Raw genomic sequence first — 25562 nt, forward strand, 5'->3', positions numbered from 1 at the left:
CCAAGAGAAAGCTGTCAATTGATTAGTCTCTTCTACACTTTCCTTCCACTAGAATATATGCCAATACCAAATTGATATATTCCATTGAACTACATCCAAGGTGAGTTATTCCAATTCCCATTTGATGCTGTGTCTTGTTCGTAACATTATCACCTACCTTCAATCACTCCCTCATACCATCTTACACATGCAATAGTTACTATGTTATCTTGTTCATGAACCTTGGAGAAACTTTACAGCTCAATAAAATGATTTCATAATATTTTTAATACAGAAATTAAACATTCTCACTTGATTCCAAGTATTAACATATTTTAAACAAAAACAGAATTACCTGGAAAAACTCAGCAGGTCTGGCAGCATCGGCGGAGAAGAAAAGAGTTGACGTTTCGAGTCCTAATGACCCTTTGACAGAACTAAGTAGAAAACCGCAGTTTTTTGTTTTTATCTCTGACCTTATTACAGCCTTGGTCCAAACATGGACAGAAGAGCTGAACTCAAGAAGTGAGGTGAGAGTGGCAGCCCTTGACATCAAGGCAGCTTTAGGCTGAATGTGGCATCAAGGAGCCCTAGCAAAACTGGAATCAATGGGAATCAGTTTTCTACTTATTTCTTCTCTTTTCTTCTCCGCCGATGCTGCCAGACCTGCTGAGTTTTTCCAGGTAATTCTGTTTTTGTTTTGGATTTCTAGCATCCGCAGTTTTTTGTTTTTATTAACATATTTTGCTAGTTTCTTCTTTCCCTTACGTATTTTATTTTCACAAAAGTAATCTGCTAGATTGTGCCTATTTTTTTTTTAATTATCCCAAATTCAACTAACATTGTTGGGTTTGACAGGTTTTGTTCGTGTTCAATTTATTTCTCCCCTAAACAAACTTTTTTTTGATACTCAGAAACTTCCCAGATTGTTTTTCCATTAGGTATTTTTTTGGAAAATTAGTAGTTTGTCCCCTTAAACTTCAGGTAAACTTCCCTTTGAACACTTGAAATAGCAAACTCAGATCAATTTATTTTATCAATTCCAATTTCAGGAACGATTGTGCTCAGACTTGGTGTCTTTTAAATGGTTGTTTTTACACCAGGGACAGAAGTGCTTGCAGTCAGTTTAGAAGGAATTTTCACATCTCCCATGTGCATCGAAAGATAACAAATGGTTAGAAATGGCCTGAATGGTTAAAGCCAAGTCTTTGAAAGGCGAAACCTTTAGTCCAGATTTGTCACTATGCTGTGCTTTAATTCTCAAAGATACTGGCTTCACATGGAGCTGGAAACCACCATTGCCTGTTTGAAAAAAAACCCACAAACAATCCATTGTGGCTCTTGGTTCATATGTTCACAATGGATTCATATGTCCAATCATATCTGTAAATTTAGAGACTCAAAATTTGATAATGTCCAAAATATACATTTAACAACACGCGAGTTGTGTAGTGAATTAAAAAAAATAGCTGTCAGCAGAAAGGGCTAACTCTAACTGTTTTGGGAAGGGTGGGCGGTGGAGAAAACTTGACGAGCAATTGTGTCACTTCATGTAATTTTTTTAAAAATACTTCCCCGATCATAAAGGACTAAACTCTATTTAAACTTGCAGCTTTATTAAATTCTTTTGTTATCCTTTCTTAAACTTTTCCCAAACTTTAGATTTAATTCTAATTATTTCTAAACCTTTTATTGTTTTATAAGACGTTTCTCACCAAAGATTCTTTTTGGTACAACCAGGAGCTTAAAGCCAAAAGAGTTGAGGAGTGACAGCAGCTTCTTAAAAGGCAACACTACAACCAAACAGACAAACTGTAGATAAGGAACTGAATCTTGCCCATGTCTCTTTTGTTTGACCTTTTTCTCCTATAAAGCAGCTTTCAAGTTCTTAATTTTGCTATTTAACCAAATTTAAAAGAAACAATTAGTAAAACATGTATTCAATTTTAGCGATTCTTCTTTAACTCTGGCACAAATGTTTTGAGGCGTTCAAATTGGATTTCTGCCAAACTTCTCCAAGGCTGCAAGCTTATGTTTATATTTTGGAAAACAAACTGCACAGTTGTTTCACAGCTGTACAAGTATGTTTTAATTCATACCCAAAGTCATACTTTCACCCAGTAACTTTGTTTACGAAGAACACCCTGCTTTGACAATGACTTGATGGTGTTTCGAATTTACGGTATACCCTCAGCTGGTAAGAATACAGCTTCATGGGGTTGGGATAAGGATCGTGGATGATGGTGGTCGAGAAGTCAGAGTCGACTAACATTAATTGCTGACAGCCACCATTATCAACAGTGTGATCTACTGGTCTCCTACTACCATCGTATTCACATGGCCTCTATCACTGCCTCCAGTCTCTCTAACCACTGCACGACAAGGTCGGGTCTCATCTGCACCAAAGGAAGGGGGGGGGTGGTGGTGGGTGTGGAAATCAGAGCTCACTGTTACTGTCAGCCTACACAATGCATGTGTTTGTGACAGTCATGCACATAGTGGTGGTGGTTGCAATTAAAACAGCGCACTGGGGGTGCCCCTTCTCAACACCAAGATCCTGAACGATCCAGATTTCTGGTTAGGCAATGGGCCTTCGGATGCTATCTGAGCTCTCACGGGTGTTCAGGAGAGGTTACCATGGACCTGGTCCCAGATAGTACTAGTTTGGTGGATCAACTTGTCCCAGGCCACTGTGTAAATGTTATGAATACCAGACTATTGACTGGAGTTCCTTCAGGAAAAGGCTGTTAAAATTTGGAGTGTCCAAATATGTATTATTACCATCCTTGACATCCTCCTCTTCCACCCTGCCTCAGGTCTTACAGTAGCAGTCATAAATGTTACAAGTATGTGCTTTTTAATTTCTAACTTTTTTTCTGGTTGGATTTTAATAAAGTGGAACCCTCCAAGAGATAATGATGAAACTGCCCAGACAGCTCCAATATACACAATCTCGCATTCCACCAAGTGGGATGAAGAAAAATACACACATTCCCCCCCCACTCCCCATCACCACCCCACCCACCCCCCACCCCTCCGGGGAAATGTGAAAGACTTCATCCCCTGTTGGCTTCACACCATCCTGAGACTTTTCAAGTGTTTCTGAGATGAGACATCAAAATGCAATCACCTGTTCTGAAACAATAACTGCAGCAGACATAAACTAATAGAATTTTTCTGGAATATACAGCCAGCAAGGTACTTTAAGGACCCCTCACCAAGCAAGAGTGAGAGAACAAAAGACAATGCTGTACCAAACACAGGCTGTTGAAGCTGTGTGCCCCCCTCTGCCACTCCTTCTCCAATAAGTATTGTGCCTGGCTTTGCTAAGTTAACCACCACTACTGTAAACCGAGACCTTTTGGGGAAAAAAAAACTTTAAACCTGCTCCATAAAATTACATCCAGGAAGACAGCTAAGCAAAATGGTTGCATTGAGAGCAGGCAAGGAACAGCTAACCGTATACTCCTCTGTTTAATTTTTCATGAACTGTAAAAAATCCCATAGGCCTATCCTCTTACTCTGCCATCTGTACTGGTGTGTCTGAGTGTGTCTGTATGTACGCCCAGGCGAATGTGTGTGGCGCCTGAATGGTGGTTGCAATGTACCTAGTTTGTTTAATTCGGGAAGTGGTTTCAGTAAGCGTATCTTGTTCTATGTTTAACCTAAGAAAACCTGGCTAATTCTTTACAACCTGAAAGAGTAAATAATGAGACTCCACCAGGGTTGGCAAAACACACCCTCTGTGAATTCACAAAAACCCTGTTATGGTTAGACCTGGAGTAAGAGAATAGGGGAGTCATTTCACAACTCTCGTGCTCATAACATGAAGTCTCTCTGCGAATAAACTTGGACTTTAGGTTGGGAGCTTGTTCATTGCCAGCTCCTTCCTCAGGGCCATATCCTCACCAGGGGAAAAAGTGTGTAAGATAACCTTTTCTTTGACTATGGTTGGCCGTTCTTCACCGTTCCCCTCTGACTCTGACTTATTCCTAGCTTTGCTAACCATGCACGCCAGCATTTCCCCTTCATTTTTTTTTTAATTCGTTCATGGGATGTGAACGTTGCTGGCTAGGCCAGCATTTATTACCCATCCTTAATTGCCCTTGAGAAGGTGGTGGTGAGCTGCCTCTTGAGCCGCTGCTGTCCATGTGGTGCAGGTGCAACCACAGTGTTGTTAGGGAGGGAGTTCCAGGATTTTGACCCAGCGACAGTGAAGGAACGGCGATATATTTTCAAGTCAGGATGGTGAGTGACTTGGAGGGGAACTTCCAGGTGGTGGTGTTCCCATCTCTCTGCTGCCCTTGAACTTCTAGGTGGTAGTGGTTGTGGGTTTGGAAGGTGCTGTTGAAGAAGCCTTGGTGAATTCCTGCAGTGCATCTTGTAGATGGTGTACACTACTGCTACTGTGCGTCGGTGGTGGAGGGAGAGAATGTTTGTGGATGTGGTGCCAATCAAGTGGGCTGCTTTGTCTTGGATGGTGTTGAGCTTCTTGAGTGTTGTGGGAGCTGCACTCATCCAGGCAAGTGGGGAATATTCCATCACACTCCTGACTTGTGCCTTGTAGATGGTGGACAGGCTTTGGGGAACCAGGAGGAGAGAGAGAGCAGAGGAGGAAGTGCTTTCAACTATACTGTACCAGCAAAGGCCAGGGTTATCTGCCCCAGTTTTGGAAACAGTCACCACAAGTGCCTGCTGTTGATGGATTTGTGCCTGAAGCTGTCTGATTTTAGTTAAACATAGGGACTGAGTTGCTTCAAGGGAGGTGAAATTTTGTTGCTGAATTAACTTCCCCTACTTCCATCTTCTAACTCCTCGCTTAGTCTGGTATTCTCCGTTCGTAAATCAATATTGTGTTCCAATGTTTAGTCTAGTTGTTTGCTTCTATAATTTGCTCCATCCTGTGCCTCCTTCTCTCAGTGTAACTGATTATGTAGAAAAGCAATGCTCTCCTGCCAAACATCACTTTCCTTTTGCAACTTATTGACCTGTTCCCTTAACTGCTTGTAATTTTTAGTCGGCTATAAGGCACACACACGTGCACCATAGACCAACTCATTCCCAACTTTTTCAGCTTATTCTTTCCTTTCTGAAGCTCGTTAGAAAGCCTATCAAAGATACACTGGTCATCCCCATCACATTCTTCTGCAGTTCTAAGGACACCTTTCATTCCAGATGCATCTCCTTTCTCAGCCAGACTCTCCATCAGTCATTGCCTAGCATATGTCAATGCCATTGTAACTCCAAGCTTCACTTAATAACTACTCCACACGTGTTTAACCACGACCTAAGACTAATGCTTCTCAAATTTCAAGTCAATGACATCTCAACTACTGTGGACCTCACTTCTGACACCAACCTATAAGACCTGGGGTTCGGGGGCCATAAGACCATAAGACATAGGAGCAGAAATTAGGCCATTCGGCCCATCAAGTCTGCTCCGCCATTCAATCAAAGCTGATAAGTTTCTCAACCCCATTCTCCCACCTTCTCCCTGTAACCTTTGATCCCCTTACCAATCAAGAACCTATCTATCTCGCTCTTAAATACACTCAATGACCTGGCCTCCACAGCCTTCTGTGGCAATGAATTTCATAGATTCACCACTCTCTGGCTAAAGAAGTTTCTCTTCATCTCTGTCTTAAAAGGTCTTACCTTTACTCTGAGACTGTGCCCTCGGGTCCTAGCCTCTCCTACTAATGGAAACATCTTCCCCACGTCCACTCTATCCAGGCCTTTCAGTATTCTGTAAGGCCACAGGTACTTAAGGTAGGCAGTTGAGTATTCCTAAATAATTTTAAGATAGTTTATTCAGTTTATTAAGAAGCATCATTTTTGATATAATGTATTAGCTAAATAGAAGGAAAAGCATACGACCTAAGATAGTTGAGAACGGCTCACTGATCCCAGAGGACTAACGGACGGTTGGCACAGAGTGTAATGATCTCAGTAGCTTGTGATGGCAGCTTGAGTTAAGGAACACATTCCCCTCCACGTTCCATGCTCTTTCCTGGTCCAGCTTCCATCTGGAGAAAGTGGCTGCCTGACAAGGACTGCCCCCTATTTCTGAGCTCTCGTTAGTTTACTTTATTTCTGGGGCTGGTTGCTGACCCAGTGTCAATCACCAGGTCAAACCCTTCTGACCAAATAGATGCAGGAAAGCTATCCGAGATGTCAGGATGGTCGCCTCCCTCCCTGGCTTGAGGTCACTGAGGTACAAGGGTGCCGGAAGGCTTCCTGCTGTCAGTTCAGAATTGTTTGTGGAGTCTAGTGACCACAATGCAGGGAGCGCAATCTTTGTGACCTTTACTTCTACCTTGTCTTGGTTTCTTGCTCCTTAGAATTGTTTATTTTTTTTTCAGAAGAGAGGGAGAAAGAAATATATGCTGTGCCGGCTCGATCCATGCAGGTTCTATACAATTCTAAATAATATTACTTCCGAAAGGTCCCTATTTCTTACAGCATGAGGGGAAGGGAAGTTTTCAATAAGTCCGTTCCTTTGCAGAACATTTACAACTTTTCTGATTATGGTCGCTATTCCTCCTATTTGATCTGCCCTAGCAAGGTTCTGCATGCATCACTGACAGCCTCCTACTCCAAGTTAATCAAGCAAAACTCCATAGCAGACATCCTCACATCTAAGAATATAGGGACAGGAGCAAGCCATTCACTCTCCAGCCAGTTGCACTATGCATGGCTGACCTGTATCTTAACTCCATTTACCTGTCTTGGCTCTGTAACCCTTTGTAGTAATTAGAATTCTGATAAACATAGAACTTTAGCTTTAGGAATAATCCAGTTTTTGTATACATGATCTGTGTAAGCCAATCAGTTAGCAGCATGGGGAACCTCTAGGAGACAGTTCTTCTTTAGTTATAGAGTTAGATGCACATATGTAGCTGCTGCTGCTATCTTGTAAATAAAGGTCAATGTTTCCACCAAGAAAAGTTGCCTGGAAAATCAACTCTATAACAAACTGGTGATGAGGATAAATCAGATCTGGTGCTGTCCCTCACCCAGCGATTGTGAGAGTCTAAGGTAATCAAAAAGAAAGGAAGATATAGTCATCTGAGATGCCACAGTTTAGCAGAATCAAAGCCTTTGAGCCAGCCACAGATGACTGGTCTCATTATAAAGAACATCTTGCATTCTACTTTCAAGACTATGAAACCATGGAGGAGGAAAAGAGGAGAGCGATTCTCCTCAGTATTTGTGGGAGCGAGACCTACAGTTTAATTTGAAGCTTGAAGACCCCTGATTCGAAGACCTTGGGTGAATTAGTAGACCTCGTTTAGTGACATTTTCAACCCAACCTCAGTCACAATGCAGAGGTTCAAGTTCAATTCACGGAACAGAGCTCCGGGGGAGACCATTGCTACCTATGTGGCGAAATTGAACAACTAATGGAATATTGTGATTTTGGTGAAACCCTGAATGATATGCTCAGGGATTGTTTGGTCTGTGGTGTGCAAGAGGATGCTATTCATCGAAGATTGCTGTCTGAAGTGGATCTTGAGTTTAAGTGTTAGAAATAGCGCTCATGATGGAAAGTGCTGTAAGGGATTCACAAGCGATTCAAGGTGGGCAAAGTGGCACCGTTTTCCTAGTTGGGTAGGAACAGGCAGCTGAAAGTGGGATGAAAAGCCGGGACTCCATCCCGAAGCAGGAAACAGCCCCCGCTAACAGAAAATTTAGAGGAAACAGTTTAGCAGCAAATCCAAAAACTAATTTTTTATCGACATGGAAACAATCATACTCCTCTAACGATTGACAATTTAAAAATGTGGAATGTTATTTTTGTCACACAAGAGGACACATATTGAAACATTGTAAAGCAAGATTAAAACAGGCTTCCAGGAAACCACCAAAGTCCAATCAAGTATATATTGTGGAACAGCCAGAAACAACCAATTCTGATATTTATTCTTGATTCAACATGAAAGTTGGGAAGACCAATCCAATTACTGTCACATTGCAAGTGAACAATAAACCCTTAAAAATGGAAATAGACACTGGTGTTTCTACCACTGTAGTAGGAGAACGCACTTTCAGATATTTAAATAAAGGTGCTCAACAATTTGATTTGGAACAAACCTCTGCCAGGTTGAAAATGTACACGGGCAAAGAAATCCAGATTAAAAGGTACCGCCTGAGTACCTGTTTATTATGGACACCAAACAGTACATCTACTAGTGATGGTATTAGAAGGTAGAAGACCAAGCCTTCTAGGTTGAAATTGGTTGAGGGAAATTAACCTTGAATGGCCAGTGAGATTTCAAAAAGAAGCAGGAAGAGTCCCTGATTTGGAAAGGGAACAAGGCAAACTATGGCAGAAAGAGAGTCCAAGGACCACAACAGGATGAAAGAGGAGTGTGTAGCCATTTAGCAACCTGAAGAAATGAAGACTGTCTTCAACCACAACATGGAAGAACAGCAGGAGAAACTCAAGGAGACTGTGCTGAATACAGAATCCAAGATGAAGTGAGTGATTTTCGCAAAGAAAAGAAAAACCTGTTGACAGACCTTCGCACACGACAAGGATCCCTCAGGTCAAAGTTTGTACCTCTGGAAAAGTACGAAGAGAAACAGGAAGAATTTAACGTCACTCTGAACAAACTGAAGAACTAGTTGGCAGGGAAGATGCAGCAATGTTCAAGGTTCCAGGAGGAAGCCAACAGATACAAGAAGGAGACAGAAGAGCTGAAGAATCAGCTGAATGAAGCTAAAGAGGCTTTGAAATCAAAAGTCATAGAACTTTCCAAGATGTGAGTAGATAGTGAAATCATGGGCAGCTCAACTACCGAACTAAGACAAGTTGAGATTTCACCTGAGAGAAGTCTGGCCGACAGTGAAGTCAAAAAGAAGGCTGGGATTAAACTCTGTGGTGGAAAGATGACGATAAAAAGGAAGTAAGCTCTGAAAAGACAATAAAAGGTGGGAATGAAAAAGGTAACCAGTGAATCTTTGTAAACTAAACTTTAAGTACAGAACAACCGCCCCCCCCACCAACTGCCCCACTACACACTACGACAGGTGCAACACCTGCACAGTTACAGATGAGGTGCTGTCTTTGAACAAGACGAAGCCTGATACTTCCCAATTTGGAGGGGAAGATGGAGAAAAGTCAAGGGAACCAAAAAGCAACTCATGATTTGCATAGTCATGAGTGACAATTTACTGCTGGTAAAGCAGTATATGTAAGGAATTTCGGTGGAGGACTGAAGTGGCTACCTGGTAAAGTGTGATTGGACCATTGTCATACCACGTGGAAGTGGAGGGCCAGATCACCCATAAGCACGTGGATCATTTAAGAAGAAGGGAGATACCCCAACAAAATGATGTTCCACCTGTAATCAGTGCCGAACCTGTGGTTCCTGCTGAAGTTGCTCAACCAAGGACAGACATACCCGATGTCTCTGTTGGAGTGGATGACACTGAACTGCCTGTGCCCAATGGGGTACCTGATGTTAATGTGATGCCAGAGAATGTGGTTCCTGTTAAAGAATCGGAAGTCTTGAAGTTATGATGTTCCACATGGATCAGGAAACCACCTGAAAGACTGAACTTGTAATTTCATGACCTGTATAAATATTGTAATATCATGAAATAAATATCCTTGTAACTACAAAATGTACAGAAAAGTTAAATGGGGAGGAATGTAATAATTATAGTTCTGATAAACGTAGGATTGTAGCTTTAAGAATAATCTTGTGTTGTAAGATCACACGATCTGTAAACCAATGAGCTAGCAGCACGGGGAACACCTAGGTGAGAATTCTTTTTTGGTTATAGAGTTAGGTGCACAGATGTAGCTGCTGCTGCTGTCATGCAAATACAATTCAATGTTTCCAACAAGAAAAATTCCCTGGAACATCAACTCTATAACATCCTTAATACCTAACAATACCTAATTGCATAACAAAAATGTCATTTTGACATTTTCAGGTGATCTATCATCTGAACAGGTGTTTGGGGGAGGGAGTTCCAGATTTGCACTAACCCTCTGAGTGACTCCTGATGTTACCCCTGAACAGCCTGGCTCAAATTTTAAAGTTAATGAGGCTTTATTCTGGACTCCCCCCTCCCAACCCCCAAATTCCAGAGAAAATAGATTCTCTCCATCTGCCCAACCAGCTCCTTTTAATCATAAACACCTCAATTAGATCACCCCTTATATCGGGACAATATATATTTGGTTAGTCAATGCAACCTGTCTTCGGAATTTAGCCCTTTCAACCCTGGTATCGTCCTGGTGATATTGCACTGCATCCTTTCTAATGCCAATATATCCTTGAGGTACAGTGTAAAAAATCTCTATTTTTAATGCCAGTAAATTTCTTTCCATGCATGGTATCTCATTGATTCTAACAACTCTGTAACCATTGTGCTCCCTATATCACCTTCCGCTATATTTATCCACATAACCTTTGACGCTATTACTAACCAAACGGCTTTACAGGATTTTTGAAGCAGTTTTGCCACACCCATTAACTCATTTAGCAGGCAGTCTGTTCCAGAGAGTTATTTCTCTGTGTATTGGAGGGCAGGATTTGAGTCATTAGCTTCAGATCTTGGTGGTGGGTTGAAGGGAGGTGTTGTGGTGTTAGGTGGGGGGGGGTGCGGGCATAGTGGGTGTTGGGGGAGGTAACGCAGAATGGGAGTTAGCAAATCGGCAATCTGTTTTACCTTCGGCCCAAAGCTGTGGTCTAGTGGAGCATTTTTCAAAGCTAGATCCTGTCTTTCTTTGTTCAGTGTATATGCTGGGCACGTACAGGAATCCAGCACTGTTAATTTCCTACCCCCACCCCCCCTCCAGTGCTAGCACACACTCACCGAATTCAGTTCCACTACTGGCCTTAGTGAGATTTGAACTTATCATTCCTGAATTACCTATCTAACACCATGTCTACCACAATATTGTGACGAGTGGTACCCATATTATATAACATTCTACTGTCTTCTGCTTTAACGTAGGCATTGACCCATTTGCCTACAATACGTTAACTGTCCTACCAAAATGGTTTAAAAGAAACATGATGTAAAAGTGTTAACTGCTTATTTGCTAATATCACTAACAGAAATTTCTAACCAGTAGTCTACTGGATATCACTGACAAATGTGCCTTCCATATTTTTCAACACTGCATAGCTAAAATCTTCAATCAGTGTTGTAGCACAGTGGACAGATCTTTAGCTTTGACCACTTTATCGAACACCTTTGCTCAGCCCGCAAGCATGATCCTGACCTTCCTGTCGCTTGCCATTTCAATTCACCATCTGGCCCTCACGCTCACATTTCTGTTCTCGTTCTGCTGTAATGTTCTAGTGAAGCCCAACGCAAACTGGAGGAACAGCATCTCATCTTCCAATAATGCACTTTACAGCCTTCTGGATTTAACATTGAGTTCAACAACTTCAGACCATGAACCTCCATTTTGATATTTTTCCACTCCCCCTTACCACTCCCCACAACCCATAAGGGCCAGTCCATAACTTGTTCTCATGTTTTGCTTTTAATAAGTGCTGACCCTTGTTCTGCTATTGACATTCTGATATCTGACCTATATGCCACTATTAACACCTGCCTTAGTCTTTAACATCATAATTACCACTCCCCGTGTCTGTGCCCATGACACCTTTGTCATTTAATCTGTCCTTAGCTCCAACCTATTCAGAACTCTGTTTTGTTCCACCTGTTCCATTCCCTCTTTTCAACAGCATAAAACCCATCACATTTCTGCCTCTCTTCAACTCTGAAGAAGAGTCATACGGACTCGAAACATTAATTCTGTTTCTCTCCCCACAGATGCTGCCAGACATGCTGGGTTTTTCCAACATTTCCTATTTTTGTGACAGATCTTTAGCCTCTGTTGTAGGCTTTTAGATTTATTGAGGTCTGTCTTTAAATGCCTGTGTGTAATCCTGGTTAAAAGAACCAACGTGCAATGAAACAGGAGGAAAGCCAGCCCTTCTCTGTGTCGCCACCTGACAAGTTACATGAAAAGCAATAAGATGACTTTCATTCATTTACGCCCACAGCGTTTGATGTTGGATGTATGGACATGGAAATCAGACACAAGGACACTTACCGTCTGATTGGAGGGATGAATGTAGTTTTCTTGTTGATATGTGTCTGAGTCAATCCATTTTTGGACCTGTTACATGGAGTAAGCTTATTGCCAGTGGCTTAATGAGTACACCAAGAGACAGTAATTCCCTGGTTGCATTGTTAGAATGCTTTACATTTGTTTAAGCTGTTGCCGTTTAACACCACTGTGTGAGGACACCAGTCCACCTGCAGTGAATGAAGATGAAATGATTAAAAAATCCTCTTCTTTCATGTTAACGTAACAGTGCTTGAACCATTCAAAGTGAAGCCCAAGGGTGTTCATGAATATATATGCACACATTTCATTAATGTTTCATGGTAATTCCAAATTGGAAAATGTTGGTGCCTTACTTATTACATAAAACCAACTTTGGATTGCTGTTACCAGTCAGTGTTTTAAAGGCATTATTTTATTACTGCTGTGATTTCTTTTTGTCCACTCGTTGTCCCTCGGAGTATTTTGCAGGGATTTCCTGGCCCCAGGACCTGCCGCAGGAGATTTAATGGCCCAGTCGAAAGTCCATTGACTTTCGGTGGGACCGGATGATCCAGGGAACAGTCACAGCCGGAAAATCCCGCCCTCTGTCTCCACCTGGGGCAGTTTGTTTCTTAGTTACAGCTTCTCGCAGCCGGGAAGCTTTGCACTAACACAAGGCCCATTAATTGCTCCATCAGTGGCTCACTGGTAAATTCATAGCCAGTGTGACTGGTACAGTGGGGTTCAAGAAGCTCCGAGGTTTGCTCCCTGCTCTTTGCTGGGGTTGCTAAGCTTGGCAGCGGTGACTACACAGGTGGTATAAAAACAGAACGTGTGGGGGAAAAAGCAGGGGACAAAATTCGTCTCAGTGCCCTTATTCTGAGGTGGGGGGGGTGGGGAATAAACTCAAGTGGGAACCAAACTTCCATGAAGCCAGGAAGGATTCAACATCTTCAGGAAAGGAAGAAGGGATTTGAAATAAAAACAGGAAGCGCTGGAAAAACTCAGCAGGTCTAGCAGCATCTGTGGAGGAAGAAACACGGAGTTAATGTTCCGAGTCCAATATGACTCTTCTTCGAAACTGGGTTTTTTTGAGATCCGAAGAAGAGTCATACGGACTCGAAACGTTAACCCTGTTTCTCTCTCCACAGATGCCGTCAGGCCTGTTGAGTTTTTCCAGCACTTGCTGTTTTGATTTCAGATCTCCAGCATCTGCAGTATTTTGCTTTGATGAAGGGAGAGAATTTAGCTGGGAGGACGAAAGATATCGGTTGGTTTCTGCGGCATGTTGATGTGACCTAGAATGAAAAGCCTGAAAGGGCAGTAAAAGCAGGACCAATGAAAACTTTTGGAAAGGAATTGGATGAAGACTTGAAGAAGGAAAATGGAGAAGGGCTATGGGGAAAGCGCAGAGGAGTGGAACTAATTGGATCGCTCTTTCAAAGAGCCAGCGCAATCACAATGGGCCGAATCACCATCTTCTGTGCTGTGTCATTGCATCCAGCCAATAAAACAGCTCCATAATGCGAGTGAGTTTTGTTGAAGGTCAAACGATTATGAGAAATTAGGCACATCTTGTAGAAAATGTGAGGGGAAGGAGGTCAAAGTGAAGGCTTACCGGATATGTGATTTCCAAAAGAAAAATAAGCTTTTTTTATTGTAATAAATACTCTTTATCTCCTGTGCTTATTGACTCTGTACCAGACTCACGTTGTGATAGGTAATGCAGTGATGGTTTTTTCCCCCCATCAATAGTTCGGCTGAATTATAATTTCTCCTAACCCTTAGTTCTATCAAGTGCTGTATGTTCTAGATGTATATGTTACAGTTTGTAGATGTCCTTACAGCCACATAGATTCTTAAATAATATTCCTTGTTCAACACTGCATTGGCACACAATGTACCTCCATAAAATACTTTTGAGACTGCAATAATTAAAGACAAACATGTTTTGTGAGTGAAACATGTTTTTCTGTTCGTGTTTGGTTGCAGAGTGACTTTTCTCTTAATATGGTTTTTTGCTTCTGCTCCAATAAAAATGCAGTTTGCGTTAGATTTGGTAAATACTCCGGTGGGCAAGTGATTTGTGATCCCTGAGACCAGCTCAAGAAACCCAGCATTTTCACTGTGGCTGGGAATTGTAAATCAAAATTTGGACATGACTGACCAAAACCTCAATGCATGGTAAGTGTGCAGATTTGCCATAGAGCAGGCCACATTAAAATCACTTGCCCTTACTATAAGTGCCCTAGCCTTGTATGTGCTTGCTGTTGACATTAACATATTAACGCTGCATGTGTTTCTTTTCCAAAAAATCGGATTGTTTGCTTTCAGTAACATCCAACTAACCCCCATTATTGTTTTGCTTCTTTGTTCTTTTGCTAACAAAGTTGAGTTGACCAAGGCAGATCTACAAGGTAGAAAGTTATGTTTCATTCTAGATTTGACTGAAAGTTGCTTTGTGTAATGTCTTGTGCTGCTAGTTACTGCAATTTTTTTTTAAAGAACACTGGCCCATGTTTTTGATTTTAATATTTACATCTTCCAGTGCAATCTCAAAGACTTGTTTTGTCAAATTCAATTGAGAAACAAGACTGAGAGATGTTGTATGTTCACAAACTTTGTTCACTGAACCGACCGTTCTAATTCAACTGTCGCTCTCGACTGTGAATTCCTTGTACAGACAGGTAATGGGGATCAAGTAATGATGGGAGTTCTTTTCCTATTTTTGATATGGCCGTTAACCTCAATCACATGTGAATCACTGCTTGTACGAAGGTGAGAATGGCTTTATCCATAAGTAAATAACTGAACATGAATTGGAGGCCCAAATCGCACAAAATTGGCACTGTTGGTTTTCTTCTCCACTTTTTTGGACATAGTTGCAAAACAGCATACACCATATTTTCTTCTTAGGCAGTTCCTCGGGATTATGGATGACTTGCTTCCACTTTGGACTTAGCAGCCATCTCAAAACCCATCGAACCAATGTGTGATCTACAGACTCTGCCATGTGCGGGACAAGTGGTGCTTGGACGGTTGGGTAGATAAATTGTTTGGAGGTTTGTGCCCTCTCTCCAATGTCTTAACTTCGTCTCTGCGTGCTCCTGACAAGGTCTCTCAGTGTTCTTGGTGTCTTAATCCCGAATGAGCCTTCTCCATTTTGCTCAGTCACAAGACAGGGATTCCCATGAGTCAGCGGGGCTGTTTGACCTCTTCAGGGATGCTTTGAGGACATCCCTAAGTGTATCCTCCTGGGAGCCTCCTTCCACGGCTGAGTCCCAAATAGAATTGTTGTTCTCAAAGCAACTGTATGTTAGTACATACCTGGCAGCAGTTTTGATAGTAAATCTAGAAATAATTATTTCTGGACTTTTCAAAATCTGGTGCATGCAGAAAAGCAAATAATTACTGTGATTGAAGCCACATACTGTAATATTAGCAATGAACATGGTAATGCATTTACTTTAAATTTCTTTTCCTGCTATTTTTGTAACTGTGTTAATTCCACTTATTTGAAGAAGGTTTAGGCTTTCATTTAAATGTCAGGTAAAAGGACTCCTTTCGAATGTATAATATATCCTCATATCGAGCAGAACTATTTCAACTCCCACCGTCTGCGGCAAGCAAAATCTGATCATTTCCAAAATGATCAGTCCCTCAGATTATTTTGCACTGTGTAAGCATAGGGGCTGCTGTCCACTCCTCCCTACCATCATCTTCTGTAGGCACAGGCTCCAGCTGGGCTTTGGTTCCATGGATGCCAGAGAACATTGGAACCTCAACCAACTGGGGCCAGTCTTCACAGTTCTTTGTGTTGGACGTGAGTGTCACTAGTAAGGCCAGCATTTGTTGTCCATTCTTAATTCCCATTGAGTAGGTGGTGGTTGCCTGACTTTTGTTAAGCGGCTTCAGACCTGTGCGATGAAGGTATTCCCTCAATGCTCTTAGGCTGCAAGTTCTAGAAATTTATCCAGCAACACCGAAGAAGCAGTGATATAATGCCAAGACAGGATAGTGAGTGGCTTGGAGGGGAACTTGTAGCTGGTGGTGTTCCCATGCAGTTGCTGCCCTCGTCCTTCCAGGTGGTAGAGGACACGGGTTTGGAAAGTGCTGTTGAGGAAGCTTTGGTGAGTTGCTGCTTTATATCTTGCACATCACAGTGTGCCAGTGATTGAGGGAGTGAATGTTGAAGGTGGTGGACGGGCTGCTTTGTCCTGGATGGTATTGAGCTTCCTGAGTTTTGTGGGAGCTGCAAGTGGGGAGTATTCCATCACACTCCTGGCTTGTGCCTTGTAGAAGGTGGACAGGCTTTGGGGAGTCAGGAGGTGAGTTACCTATGGCAGAATTCCAGCCTCTGACCTGCTCATGTAGGCACAGTATCGATGTGTCTCATCCAGTTCAGTTTCTGGGTAATGGTGAACTCCAGGATATTGATGGTCTGGGATTCACCTTGCATGGAAGTTGAACAATGAGTCCGAAAGAAAAAAAAGGATGTATTTGCATTCATGTGGAGCCTTTCTGGACCTCAGGATGTTTCAAAATATTTTGTAGCCAATGAGGTACTTCTAGTATGTAGTCCCAATTGTAATGTAAGAAATCCAGCAGAGAGTTTGTTCAGACCTAGCTTCCACAAACAGCAATGTGAAAATGACCAGATAAACAGCTTTTGTGAGCTTGTTGAGCAATAAACATTAGCCAGGTCACCGGTGGAAAACTGCCCTGCTCTTCTTTGGGATAGCACTGTGGAATCCTGAGAGATCAAATGGGGCCTCGGTTTAACATCTCATCCAAAAGATGGCACTTCTGATAGTGCAGCACTCCTTCAGTACTGCTCTGGAGTGTCAGCCTCCATTTTGTCTGCAAGTGGAGTGGGGCTTGAACTCACAGCCGTTGGTGAGAATTTGGCCCTTTAATGCTGAAAGGCATCCTGACTGAATGCAATCCATTCCTCATCTGACACCCATGGGTGTTTTCAAGCATGGGTACTGACTGCTGGCCCAGAGTGGGACTTCTGGTTGATGTTTGTTCACTAATGTTGGCCGAGGCCCAATTAGCAGCACATTACCACCTTGGCTCAGATCTATTAGGGAGCTCATGGGATCATCTGTCAACAAGCCTGAATTGGCTGATCTTCAGAATTGTACCTGGGTTCCGGGGCATCGATGGTTGCTCCTCCTCCCGGTCTTTTAAAAAATTCTTTCATGGGATGCAGGCGTCGCTGGCTAGGTCAACATTTATTGTCCATCACTCATTGCCCTTGAGAAGGTGGTAGTGAGCTGCCTTCTTGCTGCAGTCCATGTGGTGTAGGTACACCCACAGCGCTGTTAGGGAGGGAGTTTCAGGAATTTGACCCCGCGACAGTGAAGGAACGGCTGATATATTCCCAAGTCGGGATGATGTGTGACTTGGAGGGGAACTTGCCGGCGGTTGTGTTCCCATGCACCTGCTGCCCTGGGCCTTTGAGGTGGTAGAGGTCGTGGGTTCGGAAGGTGCTGTCAAAGGAGGCTTGGTGAGTTGTCACAGTTGCTTCCTTCAGTACTAGCAGTGGCCACTGCCCCTGGTGGTGCAGCTGGTTTCCGATTGACCATTAGCTCGAAGAGGCAGGACGTCCTCCTGGAGAGGGATGGAACTCTCGCCTCGTAATTACTGTAGGCCCGGTGGTTGAAAAATTAATGTGGGGTGAGTTAGCTAGTGAGGCGAGCTTGCCCCTGACATTTAGGCTGGGATACAGGGAGCCCACCCGCAGCATATAATCCAGCCGTGTGCCTAAATTTCTTAAGCCTGGGATCCCGTATGCCTTTTTAACTGCTTTCTCAACCTGCCCTGTCAGCTTCAACAATTTCACCATAAATGAAAGTGCCCAACGTTGTGTAGCAGAGAAATTCTGTCTGAAGTTGTTCTGTGCAATTTAAATACACCAGCAGGCAGATAGTGAAATGGGAATTCAGGCTGCCACATGTGGAGGGGGCTTGCCAGCTGTGGTCTGCTTTGCTCGCTCAGGTTTAAATATTGATGGTTCAAGCAGGAAAATCAGGAGCAGAGCTTCAAAGGACCGGTGACTCATTGGTGAAGAAAATAGGGCGAACGTCACTTAGAGATTTGTGAGCCTCTGTAAGTCTCCACTGCAGTTCTGTTCAGCCAGTACCAGACCAACAATACTAAAATGCCTTGAGGTTCCTGTTAAATGCAGTTCAAACCCATATCAGTGGACACTACACAACAGCACTATTGATCCAAGCCAAATCAGTATACAGGTCTGCTGTTATGGCAGTGCCTTTTTTCCTAAAAGATTTCTGAAATGCCTTTTGTATTTGACCATTACATCGAGAATGCTGTCTCGTGAGGGTTGTATAGCTTTAACAAGGCTGCACGTGCCTCTGAGGGACAAGGCCTTCAGCTCACAAGCTCATTCCTTTCCCTTCCTCCCAAGGCCAGGTGCTGGATCCGGACTGTCGTTATTAATTCCCACCCACTTGTAAAGACCGGGAGTTGGAGTTCCACGCTCAGTGTCCCTGGTGTTGTAAAAGGCCCATCGAAATCTAAGAGAGAAAGGGATGGAATCTGTATTTGCATAGCACCTTTCATGATTGCAGGAGGTTGCAAAGGGCCTTACAGTCAAAGAAGTATTTTGTTGAAGCGTAGCCACTTTTGGGGATATAGGAAACTCAGCAATCAACTTCTGCACAATGAGGTCCCACAGGTAAAAGCTCCTGGGACAGATTTGCATACTTTGGGTGTGCTGCTGTTTAACATCTATGTAGAAAATGCTTCATAAAATCAGCCCTATGAAGGACAATGATAAATGATTATGAAAGAATTGAAAAACCAGAAGTAGCAGTGAGATAAATGATGAGATAAGCTGTATTTCGTGATGTTGATTGAGGGATAACTATTGGCCAGGGCACAGGTTTGGGGGGGGTGGGGGGGGGGGGGGGGGGGGTGGGGGGATTACTCCTCTGTTTTTCCAAAAAAACACATGGGGTCTTTTATGTCCACCTGAGAGGACAGGTGGCAATTCAGTTTGAACCCGAATGAAAGTACCTCCAACACTGCAGCACTCCTGCAGTGCTGAATTATGTGCTCAAGTTTCTTGTCCGGGGCTTGAAGCCATATGTTATATATCTCACACTGTAATGTAAATAATACAGCATATAAACATTTTAGGGGCAGGTCATCAACTCGCAAGCCAGCAGCAAATGTGTAAACGCCTGAAATTTGATCAGATTCGGATTCGAGTTGTGTGAAGTTCTGCGCAGGTGCAGCTGTGTCAGTGGCGCAGCAGGAAAGCTGCACACACCCTGTGGAGAAAACGGGTCACATTCCAAACGCAGGGAACCCCGAGATAGCGCAGGGTATACGTGGGGCATGAGATGCAGGGCAGTCTGAGTTCTCATTCTACTGAATGTAATGAACTGTTGTGTGATAATGATCCTCCAACATTGTGACTGCCGAACTGCTTTCAAGTGGGACTCGAATTGTGGCTCAGTGTTCCTGTTTTCTATCTGTATGTGAGACGCAGGTTAATTGAGGTGAGCTGGGGCGCCTGATTCTAGCAAACACTGTTATGATATCAACTGTGCTCCAGAACAGGATAAATTATATAATGATTGAAAGTATGTCAGCCTGGATGCCAAGTAATTCTGTGAAGGGAAGATAATGATACGGAACATGATAATTAAGACTCTTTGTTTTTTGCAATCAACCCTGTGGCATTCCTTGTGAGGTCTTATCATTGTGGAAGCAAAGGTCCTGGTAAATTTGTCACTGTTGATTCCTAAAAGAGATATTGATGCCATGGTAACATGCCTCGCAAAAAGACTTCACTATGACTACACACATTAGAGGGCACAATGCGGCTTCTGACCGTATCTTGATGATGCAAATTTCACCTCTTTAAATTGTCCCTCTTAGCAGGTTTCATGTGAGTTGTTCAGGCTAGGCCAGGCCCAAGGTCAATTCCTGCGCTGTGTTGGGTTAGTTAATCTCAACCAAGGCAATGACCAACTAACCTCACAGCTTTTGAGTTAATAAGATCATAACAAATAAGAGCAGGAGTAGGCATTTGGCTCCTCAAGCCTGCTCTGCCATTCCATGGCTGACCTGGTTCTGGCCATAACTCACCTTCCTGCCTGACCACTACCCCCATAACCTTTGATTCCCTTGTAGATCAAGAATCTGTCGAACTCAACCTTGAACATATCCAATGTCCCAGCCTTCACTGTTTTCTGTGGAAGAAAAAATTCCAAAGGTCAATGACTCTCTGAGAGATGAAATTACTCCTCATCGCCATCTTAAATGGGAGACTCCATATTTTTAAACTGTGTCCCCGGTCCAAGATTCCTCCACAAGAAGAAACATCCTCTGTTATGACCACAACCGATGACCAAGACTTCAGAACCAGACTGCCTGTTGCAGCCCAAGACTTTTCTGGCTTGACTGGATGGCAGATTCAAACTGCATCTCCTCCCAGCCTAGAGCTATTTCCAGGAGATCTTCCTCACATAACCAATGGCCAACAGTGATACCTACTTACCATAACTCTAAAATACCATTTTCCCACTTTCATCTCAGATTCCATTGTTCTCACACCTCTTTGAAACTAAAATCTTTCACGTCTCTATTTTGTCTTTGCTTTCAGGTCAATAAAGTGTAACATACCCTATTCTGTTACCTCTGGAGCTCCTGCAAGAGGCAAACATGTTCCTTGAAACCTCTGACTTCCCTTTGATACTCAAACAAGCTTTCAACTTAGCTAAAAATGCAAATGTTAGGTCCAAACTATCCACTTGGACCTCAAGCCTATCTGGCTCACTAATGCCCCTTTAGGGAAGGAAATCTGCCATCCTTACCTGGTCTGGCCTACATGTGACCCCAGACCCACAACATTTACCCCAACTCTTTGTTTCCTGTTAATTAGCCAATCCTCTCTCTATGCTAATATATCACCCCCAACACCAGGAGCTCTTACCTTATGTATTAACCTTTTACCCTTATCAAATGCCTTTCGGAAACCTAAATAGACTACATCTACTGGTTCTCCTTTATTGGCCCTGCTTGTTACATCCTCATGGAATGATTCCCTCAAGCATGATTTCCATTTCATAAAACTATGTTGACTCTGCTTGATTCTGTTATGATTTTCTAAATGTCCTGCTATTTAGTTTCTCAATAATGAATTCCAGAATTTTTGCAATTATATAGTTAAGCTAACTAGCCTATAGTTTTTTTTGGGTTTCTGTCTCCCTCCTTTCTTGAATAGAGCTGTTGCATTTGCTGTGATTTAGTGCAGGGGAGAAGTAGGGAGTGTGTGTTACAGAAAGCATCAGGTGACATTAGGACCATACTGCTAAATACCTTGTGACAATCAGGTGATCTTCTGTAGTGGTTATCTCACTGGGTGAATGATCCAGAGAATGTGATTTCAGATCCCACCATGACGGTTTGAGAATTTGAATTAAATTAAATTGAGTTTTATTAAAAATCAATAAAAGTGATCTTGAAGCTGTCAGATAATTGTTAAAACAAGAAGAACTGGTTTAGTGGCCTTTAGGGATGGAAACCTACCATCCTTCTGAATCTGGGCAAATATGTGACTCCAGTCACTAACTAATATCCTTAACTCTTAACTGTCCATTGAAGTCATCTAGCAGTTGTATCAAGTTGCTGTCACATAGGGCGGAATCTAATCCAGGTGACCGGAATCCCGCCCGCTAACTGGAGAGCCAGCGAGAGCCTCGCATCGCCACTTTTAGGGAAAGCCCACCATATTACGTGCCCATCAGGCACTTGAGTCGCAACTGTCAGTCCTTCCCTGGGATTATGGACCCCAGCGACAGAATCCTCACCACTCACGCACCCCACCTCCCCTGTCCCACCCCCCCCACCCCCCCTCCACCCCCCTCGACTCTGCCAATCAGAGCCTGGTAGCTCTCCATTGCAGGCAGTGCTACCAGGAGCGGTAGTAGCTGCTGGCAATATACCCACTAGAGGCCCAGAATCAATGAGGGATCTAAGGCCAAAGGCGAGTGAGGGCAGTGTGAGGGTCATGGGAAAGTGAGGGAGAGGCTTTCAGCAACAACCAGCCCCCCACCCGCTTCCAATCTTCCTTTTTCCAAGGCCGGGTCCCTCAATCAGGCACTGAATGCCTTTGACAAGGGTTTGCTTTTCAGGCTTCCCTGATGACGAATGACAAATTTGGTTGAATACCAACGGCAGTGGGATGAGGCCCTTAAGTGGGCATTAATTGCCCACTTAATGACTTTGGTTAACATCTGAGCAGGAAGGCCGTCCATGAACCTTTCCTCCCTGGACTGAGTCGGGCAGAGGCAGGAAGGTGGCAGTGTCCCACCCACACACTCCTGCCCGATTAAATGCCCTCTGCCTCCAAACTCACCCCCGGGGTCACTAAATTCCACCCACAGATTGCAACTGTTCAAGAAGAAGGCCCTTCTCAAGTTGAACTAGGGACTGGGCAATAAATTTGCAGCCTCGTCTGTGATGACCACATTCCTAAGAATGAATCAAGCACTCGGACCGGACCCGAGTAGAAAATCAATGGTCTTCAGAAGAAATGGAAAAAAAATACAAGAAAATGAGATTGTGGACATTTGCATGGTTGGACCTAACTACTACCTCATTCAACTACTAGTGTTTGCACTGTCTGTCACAGCGTATAATTCTTTCCGAAATGAAACAAACTCTTTGGGTGGTATTTAATGGAGGCAGCAAGTGACCGCTCGCTGGACAGTCGGCGAGAGCTCTGTGTTGCCCCTTTCAGCGAAGCCCTGCTGAATTAAATGCTCACTCAGGCACTTAAGTGAACATCGGTGGGATTTCCCAGGGATCAAAGACTCGGGGAGCAGAAGCCCCGCCTGCCAAGAACTGCCAGCCAATCAGAGGCCAGCAGCCCTATTGAATAGCAGTGTCACGGGGAGGCGCTGGCTGTTGCCAGGACGGCACTCACCCCAAGGCCCAGGATCATCACTGGACCCCAGGCCAAAGGTGGGTGACCCACAGGAGAGGGGAGATCACAGGGAGAAGGGAATGGGGTCAACGACACCCACCCACCCACCCAGAAGGAAAAAAATATGGAAAATAAGGATACTGGTCCAAACTGGTCTTGTTTACCTTAAAATGGAACACCAGTAAAAACTGGGAGATAAGAGCACAGGTCCGGACTGTTTTTTCCCTTCTGGGCAAGGCCGAGGATCGTCACTGGACCCCAGGCCGCAGGTGAGTGACCACGATGATGGGGAGGGGTGGTGGGTAGATCGCAGGGAGGAGGGAACGGGGTCAGCAGCACAGGCAGCTGGCATTGACCCTCACTCCCCACCCACTCAGCCTTCCCAATGCTGGGTCCCTTGATCAGGCACTGAGAGCCTTTGACCAGGGACCCGGCAAGCAAACGTGTCGAGGTTTACATGTTCTGTACCCTTCATAGCGAGCCTGCCTGCCACTGGGTTGCTGCCAGTGGTGGTGGGATGAGACCCTTAATTACCCACTCAAGAGCCCACATTGGTGTTGGGATGGGAAGGCCATCCACCGGCTGCCTTGCCACAGAATTAGTTGGGGTGGAGGTGGGTGGTGGCGGGACCCCCCTCGTCATCCTCTTGCCTGATTAAACGCCCTCTGCTACCAAACCCACCATGGGGGAGGGCATTAAATTCCTCCCCTGCTGTATGAACAGTGACATTTGGGGAAAAATATTCAAATGCCGCATCTTAATGGGACATCCACTTTTGTGTGAGTTTTTTTTGACTAGGTTCTTTACAAATGTACAGTGCCACAGCTGTCTTCCTTCACTTCCACGTGATGTTATCAATATGGACATGACACACGGTGTTCTTATTTTTCCAATGTGCTTGACGATTTGTTTTACGAGTATCTCTTAAATAAGCATCGACAGGCATCGAATGGAGCTAAGGAGCTGAATCCAGATCAGCCACGATCTCATTGAAAGGTACAGGACATTGGGGGTGAATGTCCAACACCTGCTCCAATGTTCCAATATGGAAGGTCATGTGAGAGATGGGGAAAGGTGGGATGCACATGATAATTGAGCAATGCTTTATGCAATCAACACTTTTAGGGAATAAAGATCGAGGAGGTTATATACCTGGTGTCCTCCAGCTTTCTTTGGCAAAATGCAATCTGCTTCAGTGACAATTGACTTGGCAGCTGCGGTGCACCATTCATTGTACATGATGCACTTTCAGTCTTATTTTCATTTGATTCTGCTTTTTGAGTGTGTAGATGAATGCAGTGCTTAAATCTTTCAATCCTTTCTCATTCAATCCTCAAGCTACTGATGGCGTGTACATTATTTTACACAGGTTATTTGCCTATATTTAATTCATGGTTCCTTGCAGCAAATAATCTATCTATTTCACATTGTTCACTTCCTTGTCTGCATTCCCTCAAAGGTACCAGACGCACCTCGCTGCTAATCTGACAATTGCCCAGCAATCTTGACCCTGGTCCTCCCAAAACTGAATACCTGACCAATGAAGAATGCCAGCTGCATTTTCTTGGAGACATTTTGGCCTGAGGTCACAGTCACTTTCCAAAGTCTTTTGATCACAAACACTGGTGCATTATTTTTTTAGCATTGATCTGTAATCGTAGGCAAATTGGGGAATTAAGTGCTGGTGCCAGAGAATATATAGTGAACGCCTCATGTTCTGTGCTTATTGCACTGTGAAATATGCAGCACTCATTCTTGCCACACATTCATTTGTGCAAACTGTAGAGGCTCCGCAACAACACTTCAGAGTGTTGACCACCTGTGTCCCACCAGACCACAACCAGACTGACTAGAATAATTCAGGTTTGGAAATGAGTTAGTTTTTTTTTTCTCCTGTTGACTTTATTTTGAGGAGCTACAAATATGCCACAAATGAGGCCCGGTGAGGGTATTTTAACTAAAGAAAATAATAAATATTTCAGCATCAGACTCCATCCTCAGGAGCAACTTTATAATTCAACTGGCAGTAGGGTGGATTCTAGCTGTTTTGAATCAAAAACCAGTTCTGCCAATGTTAGGGAGAAATCAGATTGAAAAAATTATTATTGCCACATTTTTATTCAGCCGTAGAAACTTACAGCATGGATTTCTGGCTATTCGGCCCATCGTGCCTGTGCTGGCTCTTTGAAAGAGCAGCTGCATTTAATCCCACTCCTCTTTTTGACCGAAATCTTGATAGTTTTCAAGTCCTCCAAGCCCCCATCCAGTTCCCTTTTGAAATTGTTTTCGGAACCAGCTTCTACCGCCTTTTTCATTCAGGCATTCGAGACCCCAGCAGATCTCTGAGGCAGCCTTGATAATGAGCCATGTAATCCACAAAGGACCATAGGCACCTCTTTCCATTAGAGAGAGACAATTGGTTGTGCTTAGCTTGAGGGGCATCACTCTGCAAGCATGGGGCAAGGTAAGGAGGCAGACATCCATGAACTACCACAGCCAGTACAGGGATTGAACCCGCACTGTTGGTATCAA

At 43.6% G+C, this 25562-nt stretch overlaps 1 protein-coding gene across 1 annotated transcript in view; it reads left to right on the forward strand.

Annotated features, from left to right (window-relative positions):
* Positions 1-25562, forward strand: part of nrxn3a (neurexin 3a) — a 1735226-nt gene that overhangs the window by 744401 nt on the left and 965263 nt on the right. The window lies entirely within an intron of this gene.

This window comes from Carcharodon carcharias, chromosome 20, assembly GCF_017639515.1.
Source record: "Carcharodon carcharias isolate sCarCar2 chromosome 20, sCarCar2.pri, whole genome shotgun sequence".
Taxonomy (NCBI): domain Eukaryota; kingdom Metazoa; phylum Chordata; class Chondrichthyes; order Lamniformes; family Lamnidae; genus Carcharodon; species Carcharodon carcharias.